Consider the following 12,123-nt stretch of genomic DNA (forward strand, 5'->3'; position numbering starts at 1 on the left):
AAGCTGGTTTTGGATTTTCATCTTTAACCTTTTGGGAGACAGAATCAAAACTTGAAAGCAATCGCAAACGAAATACCTTCTCCTAGTTGGCTCTGGTATTAGAAGATGCAGTTTTACCTGTACAGGAAATTAAAACAATGATAAGGACAGACTTATGAAAGCATGACTCTTCACCAATGTAGAATTATCCCAAAGGGCAAACTTTAAAATCTTTTTTACCTACTTGATCTGAAGTAAGAGTCCATCGTGCTGCTTAGGACTTTGAACCCAAAAGCTGAATGATTTTTATAACGTCTATTAATAGGAAAACCACAACCCAGGCTACTAAGTATAGTTTTACAGTAGGGTGGAGTTCCCCCTAACTTAGCTAAGAGGAAATATTTATGCTATTGCCACCAGCAGCCTTAGGCGTTGTGTTTGACTTTGATGTGAAGGAGGGCACCGTGATGACCGACATTCATCTGTTGGACTCACGTGAGCAGGACCTCCTTAGGGCCAAAACTGTGACAGGTCAAAACCTCTGACACCCAAGGAAGACAGAGTTTAAATCCCGCCTCCCTATGTAAAAGCTCCTCCAGGGCAACCTGACTCAGGGCAGGCCAAAAGTGGCTATCAGCCACCATGAACAATGCCATAAATCTGCTTTATTAAATTGTACGGTTGCCTGTGAAGGTCAAAAGTGGGTCAGAGAAAAAGTCTGCAGGATTCATTTAGTTTAGAGATCTCAGGATAGAGTCTTCCAGCTTTGTGCCTCTTCCACAGGAAGACCTTGAGATAAACTCAGCTATTTCACTCCTCGGGTTAAAGAAAGGGGGAAGGAGAACAAAAAACTTCTCGGAGTAAGATAGTGTCATTGATGCTTTATTTACATGCGTCACCATCTCTTTTACAAACTAGATTACGGTTTTAAATGGAATACACAAGGCAATATCTACAAACACCAAGGAAAGTTAAGTACTGCATCTCTATTTCATTTGGAAAGGAGAAGATTCCCAAATCAAACTGGTTTTGATTCTTGAGAGGAAAGGTGGCAGAGATAACTCATGGCAACATACGGATAGACAAATCCTCAGTAAGAATGCACTATGATAGTGTTCGCTTTGAAAGAAAGGATGAGGTGCTTCAAACCAAAGTATCAACTGCGTGACTCTTAGGTGTTTGAATATGGCCAGGCACCACAATGAGTTCTAGTTTGCAGGGGTTATGAGCAAGAAATTGAAACAGATAAGAAGACAGTTTTACAGATACTGTATACAGCTTTTTTTTCCATTCATGCAGCTTTTTTCTTAAAAAAAAAGTTAAACATGTGAAGCCAAAATGTACATTTTTTTAATATTAACTAATTTTTCTGGTCCTCCTTCACATCTGTTTACATTTTGCATGTACATAATGTACTAGGACAAGTGTATTGAGAGAAGATTGATTGCCAGGCAATGAGATAATTTTAGAGAAATAAGTGACCAGACATGTAGTTGTTTTTTTTTTTTTTTTTTAAAGCAGCCGCACAAATATTTCTGGAGTGTGGCAGAGGCCTCGGAACCAATCAATCAACAAAGAAAAATACATACAAATAAAACTAAACAAGAGGAAAATATTTCATTCATTCGAACTGCATAAAATGTTACCCACTAAAGATCTAGATCAAATATAATACACAGTCACCCCTTGGTATCCGTGGGGGTTTGGTTGCAGGACCTCCACAGATACCAGAATCTGTGGATGCCCAAGTCCCTTATATAAAATGGTGTAGTACAGTCGGCCCTACGGATCCGTGGTCGGTTGAATCCGAGGATGCTGAGCCCGTGTATGCAGAGGGCCGACTGCACTCTTCAGTTACTTGAGCATCTGCGTTAAGATCTTGTCTGACAGACATGATTTCACAAGGACTTCACTCTCCCCTCGCTGTGCCCTGCCGCCCCTGGTCTCCAGGAGAGGCTGGCCTTTTCATACCTCTTTGCCAGTGATTGTATTTCTACAAAATTTTTTGCTTTTCTTAATTAAAAAAGAATATATTATACCTAATCGTACAATGTTCCCCAAATACACCGAGAAAGAAGAAATCAGAGTTTGGAGCTGTCAGGATTTTATTTCTGCTTTCAGAGAGAAAGGGTAACTTTTAAATTTCCCCTCACCAGCCCTTGGCATCAGCATGAAAACTGGGCCTGGGTGTTTGACTGCTTTCCTCTTGACGGCCTTTCCAAGAGATTCAAATATTCCTTATTCTTTAAGTGGGGTTCATTAGATAGACTCCCTACCATCTTTAACAATTTCAGAAGCCGCCTGAAATGACACCCTGAGACTGGGCATACCTGTCCTGACCAGTGAGCCAAGAGGTCTTCTCCTCAGGGTGGGGGAGCAACACACACAGGGCAAAACTCACCACCACACACACACACACACACACACACACACACACACACACACACACAGAGTCCACCATTACTACACGTGTGTGCACGCTCTTCCCGTTAACAGGAGAGACAAACTTCTAAAATTTAAAAAACTATGTTTCGGCAGTCATTACATTGCAGGGGATGCAATAAAGGATAAAGGAAATCGACCTCAGATTCATTCACAGTTAATGGGATACTCTGAACCTGGCGGTCAGGCCTCACTCACGCCAGGACAGTGAAGGCTTGTGATAAAGCTCTTTTGTAACTTTGGTAAAATGTATCTGGTTCCGGAGCCCTGAAGAGAATAGAACCCCGGAGCTCGGGTCATGTTTTCAACATCGTTACTCTTCTTTCTAAATTTCCCATCAAAAAGTGGAAGGCTCCCTCGATTATTTAGAGGCTGAGTGTAGACTCCGAAAGTTCTTATCAGGATGCAAACATTACAACCGCCAGACTCCCGGAGACTACCAAGTATTCCACTGAGATACTCCAGGTCAGAAGACTTCCTGTGAGGGCACCTGGCACTCAGAACTCCACACGGTGGCCATCGGTAAGCCCCTCCTGAAAGCAGGGTCTTCAAATACAAGAGGGAGAGGGCTCAGGTGGCACCTCTGCCCTGTCTGACTGCCTTCGGACTCAGCCTAAGGGATCCTGGCCTCTGGGTGGGCGGCCAAGGGTGAGAGTGGGCCTGCTGTGATCCTGGACAGGCTTAACTATCCCATTCTTGCCTGACCCTTTCTAGGCCTGATGCTGGCGCTACACTTTGCCCTGATCTCAGCTGTCCGCGACATTCTACATGTAGATGCTGACTTACTTAAAAAAAAAAAAAGGAAAAGAAAAAAATTCCAAGCACCCCTCCCTCTCCGTTTTCCTGATCTGCTCTGTGGCTATCCTGCTCTCATACCGCTCTGTCCCTCCCTCAGCTGTTTTAGATTAAATTAGAATCCGGTTCTAGGACATTTTGTAAAACATTCTGCCTGAAATCTAACAAACATTGGGGGGAAAAAAAAAAGAATAAATGAGATGCCACATGTCTGAAAGGAATTCAACACTTTAAAAGTCAAAACACATTTGAGGGTTGCCTTTCTTACTCCCAAAGTATTTCCCACGGTGTATAAAACTGCAAAGGCAAGTAGCTATTTTGTTAGTTTTCTTGTTTCTTTGAGCTCAGGAGAGAAGTTCTCAGGGCCCTCGTGTTGGAAGCACTCGGATTCTCCCCAATATCCAACACCCCTCTGCCACTCGCCCCCGTCCCTGAGCTGCTGCCACTGTCTCCGAACTATGTCTCCACCCAGGGGGCTGCACCACTTAGGGACCCAGAGAGGCAGTCCTCTCTTGCTGACACTTGACAGTTCTTGTGTACAGCAGACTACCAAAGAAATCAAGGAAGTGGCTAGCTTTATTACAAAAGAATACAGTAAGCAAAAGTCTGTCTCACTGACAAGCAGACCACGTGAATAGAATACATATTTTAAAAAATTATACGTACTTTCAAAATGAAGATTATAAACTTGTAGCAGTTTAGAAAAGGTGATATGCTACAGGTCTACTATAACCACAAATTGCACAACAATTTACAGATTCAGTAGGGAGCAGGGTGAAATCAACAGGGCCATCGCTCAAACATGACAGCCCAAGCGAGGCGGGAGAGACAAGTGGCAACACCAAATGGAACGTTCATTATGCTAGGAGCTGTTATCACCACCAATATCACCCCCAGAGGAATCAGGAAGCAAAGGTGCACAAAGGGGCCCCTGGTGGCTGATGATGGGTGCAGGGGGTCGGGTGGCACGTCTGTGTTGGTGGAAGGGAATCAGTGCCCACTGCACGGTGCAAGCATCAGCGAGAACTCATGCAGGGAGGTCTGTGCTGAAATACTAGCCTGTATCCCTAACATCCATGCAGACTGTTCCATTTTTGTACTGTACATGATAAAATATATTTATACATTTCTATGCCTAATGCTTTTTATGCAACGAAAAGAGTCTTCATATATCACTTTGGAGAAGTATGCATATGCTGTGCTAATCAGAGCATCATTACACCAGTTTCATATGTACCAACGGTGTTCCCAACTATTCTGTCTACCAAAGAGGGTAACTAATATAATCACACTTTTCAGGTTAAACAGAAAGCACCTATACAGCACCATAACTTTTTGAAAAGAAAAAAATGAAATCCATAGAAGCAGGAAAAGTGTGTGTGGGGAGGTCAAAACTGCCCTATCTTGTACTTCCATTGTGACACTTGTACAATTACAATCTAAGCTTATTTATATTAAAAAGAAATCAGTTTGTATGCTATTGCTTGTCACTCATACACGTCTACTAGATCAGATTATACAGAGCAAGACTGAAAATAATCAAGGGTGCACATTTAGAAAAATAGTGACTCGGGTTTGTACTTTCCACACATTTCTCACTGCGGGCTTAATGTTCACCTGTAAGTTCACTTCTTCTGCAAAGAAAAACATGACTACTTTTTTTTTTCTTTTCTTTTCTCCTTAAAACTAAAACTGTTAGTGGCATTTGGCAATGAGCGGACAGCTGAGCTGATTTCTTCCTTGAAAAATTCTAATTTCTAACCAACATACCATCACTGTTGACTGTGTTAGCTGAGGATACTGACAGGAGACCACAGGCCCTACTGATCTGGCAACTGCAGACCAGGTGCCGGGGTCTCATCCCCCGACCACCCTGACTCAGAGCCAAGCACGTGGTTTGGTTCTGAGTCAGGTTTGCCGATGCAGGGCTCTGTCCTGGACCGGTGCACACAGAAGACACTTGTGCCACTGTTCAGTTTTTAGAAAAGGATAGTTTTCTACCAAACGAAAGAAGAAAGAAAACCCCCCTCTAGTTTATGTAATGTGTTAGTTTGGGGAGTTCTACGGGCTCGAATGCTTGTGACACCCAAAGCCAGCATAGTAGCTGGTACAACATTTTCCTTCTGTGTTTTAATTTGCCAGGGGAAGCATGATTAATATTTTAACATAAAAAGACTGCAAGTTAATGCATGTGAGAAACTCAAAGTCAAAGGAAAACAAACACAAAAACAACACTTAAAACATCCCATAAACCATCACGATATTAAAACACCACAGAATGGCCCGCGGGCTCACGGTGTGCTCTGAACAGGGTGGGTGGTGCTGGCAGGGTGCTGTCCTTCGCTGGCAGGTGGCTGTCACCCCGTACAAGGAAGGTTTTGCATACTTTATAGAGAGAGTTCTGTGCGAGGGTAAGTGCTTCACCCGGGGTAAGGGGCCGATAACAGTCTCTGCTGGGGTAGGAAACGGCAGGGGCTCACAAAGGTGTTAAGCTGTAAACGGTATCACTGTCCACTTGCTGAGAGCAGATTTGGCAAAGGGTTTTCTCTGTAGGTCTTGTGTCAGTTTGAGGGTCTAAAGGAGGAGAGAAGAAAACCAGAGACGGTTAAGGACATTCAAACAGCAGCAGTGCGCCCTCCAGGCCACGTCTCCTCAGCCTCCGGTCCCTCACCTGCCTCTGGGCCAGGGGTGCTGCAAGTCAAGCTGTTCTGCTGCACTAGCTTCAAAGGGCTGAAAACCTAAGGACAAAGCCTGGAGATCACTTACCTTATTTCCGTGCTTGATAACAAAACGCCCTCACGTTAAAAAGCCTCGAGGAAATGGGGCCATTCACTTGTGGAGGTTAACAAAGCGAGGCAAATCGGGGTGCCTCAGCGGGCCCTTCCAAGTTAGGGAGGCCTGGGGTGCAGATGGGGTTTTACTCTAGAATTTTGGATTGAGGGGCTTCCTGGGACACGAGACTTGCATGCTAAAACCAGGGGAGCTGGTCACCCCAAGCAGACCAGCTAGGCTCTTCTGGTTCCCCCTCCCCCGGCTATGAGGACTAAGTGACCTTGCTTACCACCCTTCCCATTGATATCCCAACATCAGGGGAGTGGAAATGGCCACTTTCCACAAAGGCTTCATCGGTCTGCACTGCTGGGTTGGGGTAATCTTGACTTCCCTCACTATAAAAGGAGAAGTAATCTCTAAGTGGCGTGTCCTAGGAATTCGCTTTTTATATTAAAAATCTGCAGAGGAAAAACAATTATATCACGCATACATATGGCCCAGAAAACCTCCCACAAAACATCCCTTTAAAAATTAACAACACTATTATTGTTGGTATTATTATTATGCACTCAGCCACCTTCAAATGGTAAATCCTCTCAAAGCATCTGAATTTACACAAATCTTATCAGATTTCTTGTGACCACTGAGCCCGGAAAAGTTAGAGAATTAAATATTTATATACACACACACACACACACACACACACACACACACACACTCATAGAGATGTAGCTAAAGGAACTGACATGACAGGCCTCAAGGCCTTTTGTTTATGGAGACAGTGTCAGCTGTCATGGTAGGAGAAAAATGGCTCTAGGCCAAGAAATGGAAAAGTGGTAGGGAAGCAACCTCAGGGTCTTCTCACCAGATAAGGTGAACAAGTAATGAAAAATGCATCAATAAGCTCTCTCTCTCTCACACTCACACACACACACGTTATGTACATCTGCTTCTCTCTCCTTTAAAAAAGATATTATCTTAAATTCACCTGGAGGTTTCACAAGTGTACAACTCTGTTCTGTGGCTGGACTGTTTGGCAATCTTACCTCTCACCACCAATATTCAGAAAGACAGCAGGACTTGGTACTCGTAATATTACATACCTACGGTCATAATTACTCTTGCTATAGCTCCAAACAGAAGAACTTAGGTTGTTTTATTAGAGGTAGAGACAGTAAAACAGGAAAAGGTCCCTTCTTCCCACCCCTTCCCCAAGTATTTCGTTTCCCTGGCTGATGGCTTTGTTTGAAGGTATTCTTTGCTTTGTAATGATACTAGACAATATTGTCCTAGACTATAAAATAATGGCTTGTTGATTTCAGATGGAGAAAAGGTAATAAAACGATATCAGATCTCAGTATCTGTGAGGTATTTAACCTGCCAGAGCCAGTGCTATTCTAGCTACTCTACCTGGGACCCCTGAGGCATGAAGAAACAGGGGTGTAGACATGGTTCTTTGGGAGGGGATTTGGTTCTTTCCTTCACAGTAACACTTAATAAACCACAACCTAAGATCACCAGGCAATTAGTCATCAGGTGACTATGGTCCCCAAGTCCCGATCCTGACTTAACTGTAAGTGCCAAGAGAGAAGGTGTAAAGTATTACCTAATCCAGACCCCATCCCCCGGTTCCCTCTGGTGTTAATTATTCAGCCACAGAAACCAGTGCATGCTGGGAAGGTGACACACTTCATTCTCCAAGTACAAAGGCAGGGCACGCAGCTTGCTCTAATGCTGGCGCCGGGTCAGCACAGGAGGGAAGAAGGCAGAGGGCACCTACAACCCCCAACGTGCCATCGTTCTAAGCAGAATAGGGCATCGGCCCTGAAACCAGGGGCAGGAGGCCAGAGTGGGCAGTCTAGAGCAACAACCATCACAGTCTCATCCAAAGGTCCAGAACCTTCAGGGAACTTCATCATTAAGAAGGGAATGCACTGATCGTCACTCTTTCCTTCTTTGCAGAATGGGCTTGGGGCCCCTTGTGGCACTACATCCTGGAGCTCCCCCGAGGTCTCACAGGAAACGGCCTGTGCCTGGCGGTTCAACTGGGAGACGCCTGGCCCAGGTTTAGAAGTTTAAATTTGTCACAGAGGACAAATTGTTATTAACAGAGAAACCCCCACTCCACAGGACAGAAAGGCAACTTGTTTCTCTGTGATAGAAGGCAAACAGTTTGTTTGTAAAATATTGTGAAAACAGAAAGGAAATGCAATCACCCTTCTAAGAGGAACACCAGATTCACCATTCACTAGGAAGACCTTACGATCAAAAATCGTCACAAGGACAGCGGCCCCTCACCTGCCTTAGATTTTTAACCTCTCTTTGACGGCTCAGTGTTTGCACATGTTTATCTGACTCCATCAAGGACTGAAAAAATGGAGGGAGCACATTAATGGGATTTAACGATACTTCGTTTGGATACAAGTTCCCTGCTTCTGATTGGTGCTCTCACCACTCTGACATTCTTTTGAGTAAGACTCTTTAGTTAACTGTGAAGTTTACGTGTGTATGTTGATGCCCTTATGAGTCTAAAAACACATCAGATTAAGCAAAAATTTTGGAAGGAAAAAGAAGCCTACAGCTGATGGGAATTACAGCTATCACTTCACAGTTACTAGGCAATGGGGCCAACTAACAATAAATAGGCGAACACTGTCCCGTCCCATCAGCGACTTTCACTAACAGGGAGAAAAATCTCTTCCCTCTCTCTCCCTGCCCAACACTTAAGTTTGAAATCAGGCTGTTGATGCAGGGAAAATGAAATGGGGAAACCAAATTATCACCACTAACTCACATGATGTTCTAAGAAAGGGCAGCACCTCCAAGAAACTGTACACAAAACGAACAACCCCCATCAACTTTAAACTGGGAATAAAACATAAATGTTCCTGCTGCTGTCCTCCCACAGCTCAACTCCACTGTGACAAATCTGGACTTCTCAGCAGTGTTTTTATCTTCCTGGCAGAGAGGAAAGGAATAGGACCCCAATACCAAATATGACAGGGAAGGAAAACGAGCCACAGGGATGAAACTCTCCTATCTGCAAATCCATACAGGTTATCCATGGCGTTCCTAGCTAAAACTGAAAGATCTTTGGAGGAAAGTCTGCCTGAAACTCAACATTAAAGTGAAATATCACTTTCCTCACTCTTTAAACGTAATTTAAGCCAAACTTGCAACCCCTGGGGCAAGCTGGGAACTAAATATGGAACGTTTAGGATAGAAAAGGAAATGAATTGATATTCACTTGATCTGACAGGGAAACTTCATGTGGAGTTCAGAGAACAGGTGTGGGTTTCAGAGTATGAATGTTTCTACCCGAGGGCAAAGACATACCTGCCTGCCACCATCTCTACTTCCCCCCAGAGGGGTCTGAGGGACACCCAGTCCATCACAGGCCACAACTGCTAGCATCCAGGCTTCTGTTGGTGTCACCCCAGGAAAAACAGCATTTCTGCAGGGCTTGGGTAAGGCAGCCACGGCCAGTGTCGGAGAGCCAAAATGAAAGCAATTCCCTCGGAGCTCATCTTCACGGCCTAAACATGAAGCAGCTCAAGAAACACCTAATGGGCACGACACTTTGGCTTAATTTGGTTAATTTTTCAAAATCTTCTGGGTTGGAATGGGCGATAACAAGGACTTAGGGAAGTGCATGAAAACCAACCTGGGGTTCAGGGACTGCAGGGGCCTTGCTGATTAAAATGCAGCCTTCTGCCTGCCAGGCTGGCCGAACAGAGCCATCCTCCAAGACAGCCCAAGAAGGGGAATTAGGAGGTGCAGCTCTATAAAAATCCATTTTAGCAAATGCTGTCAACTTGCCATTTTAGAAGCTGAATAGTTTACGAGGGGAAAGAAAACAGGTATGGAAATTCTGGCCAAATTTGTACACAGCTGAGGAGCCTCCCTGAAGGAAAATCAGGTTTCTAGGAAGGGCAGCTCACAGGCTTTCTAAGGGGCAAGTAAGTACTTATGGAGAACGTGGGATGTTACAGGGAAGCTTAAACTTTTCATGGCAAAGGTGACACTCAGGAAGATACTGGAAAGACACTCAGCTAGACTTTTTTTTTTTTTTTTTTAAAGCTTAGTTTGTGTAAAAGTATGACCTGTATAAGCACTGCTTGCAGCTACCTCCTGTAATTCCTGGGCTTCTCAAGGTGGCAGCTGAAGCCTGTCCGTGAAGGCTGGCGACAGGCCACTGAAGAGCTGTCGCCTCCAGGACGCTTCAGGACCTGGATCTAGTGTGGACTGCCCTTCCAGCCAGCCTGTGTGCTGTGCTGATAAACACAGGAAGAGGAGAGAAGCTGCCACCCTGGCACTTCACAGCTGAGGGACACAGAGCAGGAGTGACCTGCACAGAGACGCAGACTTCCTGCTGCTCAGACTGCAGGGAGTAATGATGATTAATACAAATTTAAGAATGTCCTGTCTCTGTCTTTACTTTGGGGCAGAGATTATGGTGACCAATATTCTTTGCGCATCCGGGGTCACATATGGTGACTGCAATAGCAGAAACATGATACTTGTTAATTTACTGTCAAGAGCAAAGTCGCAGAGATTTCCGATTTTCTTAAGATTCTTAGATTTTCAAACCACACAGCACAACTTGCAAAGTTCTGGATTACAATCTTTTAAAGAACTGTTTTTAAGGCCAAAGACTTTAAGGGGCTTTTGGATCCTTTCTGGATGCGTGGTTACTTAGCCTTAATTATAATACTCCAAAACCCTGGCTGGCAGAGTCCTGGGGGTCTGGCTCTGCTGTCCTTAACACGCTTTAACACCCACTCCTGCTGATCTGATGGGTCAGGTTCAGTGCCTTTGCCTGGTTTGCTCTCCCCATTCAAACATCCAGATGGCTCTTCCAGCCCCACCGGACCCAGGCTGTCCTCTGCTAAACTCCTAAGCCATTACCTGGCACCTCATCACATAGTGCCCAGAATGGTTACTTTTTCATACACATTGAAGTCCCAATATATTGAGGGCAGAGCAAAGCCTTCAAATCGAACCAAACACTTACGGAGCATCTACTATTTCAAGAGCACTGTCTTAGACATGGTATTTACCCACAAGAAGTGCACATTCCAGCAGGGACACATTTTCTTGATGTCCCAAGTAGCCTGGAAAGTTGAAACAGAGGAGAGGCACACAATAAATGTTGGCTGAATAAATGAATGAGCCAACTCCTGGAACAGCCCTCTCTTCCTCTCTGCCAATTCAAATGCTTAACACCCTTTTAAGCCTTACAGCTTCCACAAAGCATTTTAAACAGACTCGCATTTGCTAAGAGTTAATCTCGTTTGAATCCAAGCAGCACCTACTGCTTATGGGACAAGACCTAGAATTTTAATGATCCCCTTTTGGGAGGAGGATGGCTTCTGATGAAGTTTCTATTCAGAAGAATATGAGAAAAAACTCATACTTCTTATAAGATGAAACCTCCTAAGGACCAATACAAGGCACAGTTTTAACATCCAAATTATTTTATTTTTAAAATAAAATTTTAAATAGGATTTAATAAAGAATTTACCTTCTGCCATCCTACCAAACCCATTCTTTATTACCAGCCCCCCGAATTAAGAGTCACGCTACTCTCTCAAATTGCTGTCACCGCTAAAGTGATTCACCATTTAGAAACACAAGGGAAATACTTAGAGGAAATAAGTATTTCCAGGAGGAAATACTTAGAGCCATAAACCATGGCCTGAATATCACAATGTTTATGTTTACTGGGTGTGGCCCCATCCTGTGACTCCTCACTGCGTTTACTGGCTAGAGGAGGTATGGGGACAATTGGGAGTGTACAGCTACCCCTTTGGGCTGGGATGCCCTACCTCCCTTGGGACCGAGTGCAAGTGTGGCCGTAATGCTCCAGCCCGTCTAAGGGTCCAGCTACCAAGCACAAAAGAGGGAGGTCTCCAAAGTCTTCTTTTTCCTGCTTTAGATATGCAGGGTTCTGAAGACAATCTAAATTTTCCAGAAGTGATTCTGAAATCGAAAACACAAAATCAGCTATTTTAGTTCCACAAATAGTCCAAACCACTCATCCACCTGTGAGATATGACCAGGACATGCAGGTAACACAGATGGCAGCCAAGAGGCAGCAACCACACCAGTGCAACAGAGGAAGGAAACCAAGAA

General features: G+C 44.3%; 1 protein-coding gene across 1 annotated transcript in view; it reads right to left on the reverse strand.

Moving 5' to 3' along the window:
- Positions 1–840: 840 nt before the first annotated feature.
- The window catches only part of FOXO3 (forkhead box O3), a 119,688-nt gene continuing 108,405 nt past the window's right edge, over positions 841–12,123 (reverse strand). Inside the window, exon 4 of the mRNA XM_032650595.1 lies at positions 841–5,790. The gene's annotated coding sequence lies outside the window, so the exon portion shown is untranslated. The remainder of the gene's footprint in view (positions 5,791–12,123) is intronic.

This window comes from Phocoena sinus, chromosome 12 (assembly GCF_008692025.1).
Source record: "Phocoena sinus isolate mPhoSin1 chromosome 12, mPhoSin1.pri, whole genome shotgun sequence".
Taxonomy (NCBI): domain Eukaryota; kingdom Metazoa; phylum Chordata; class Mammalia; order Artiodactyla; family Phocoenidae; genus Phocoena; species Phocoena sinus.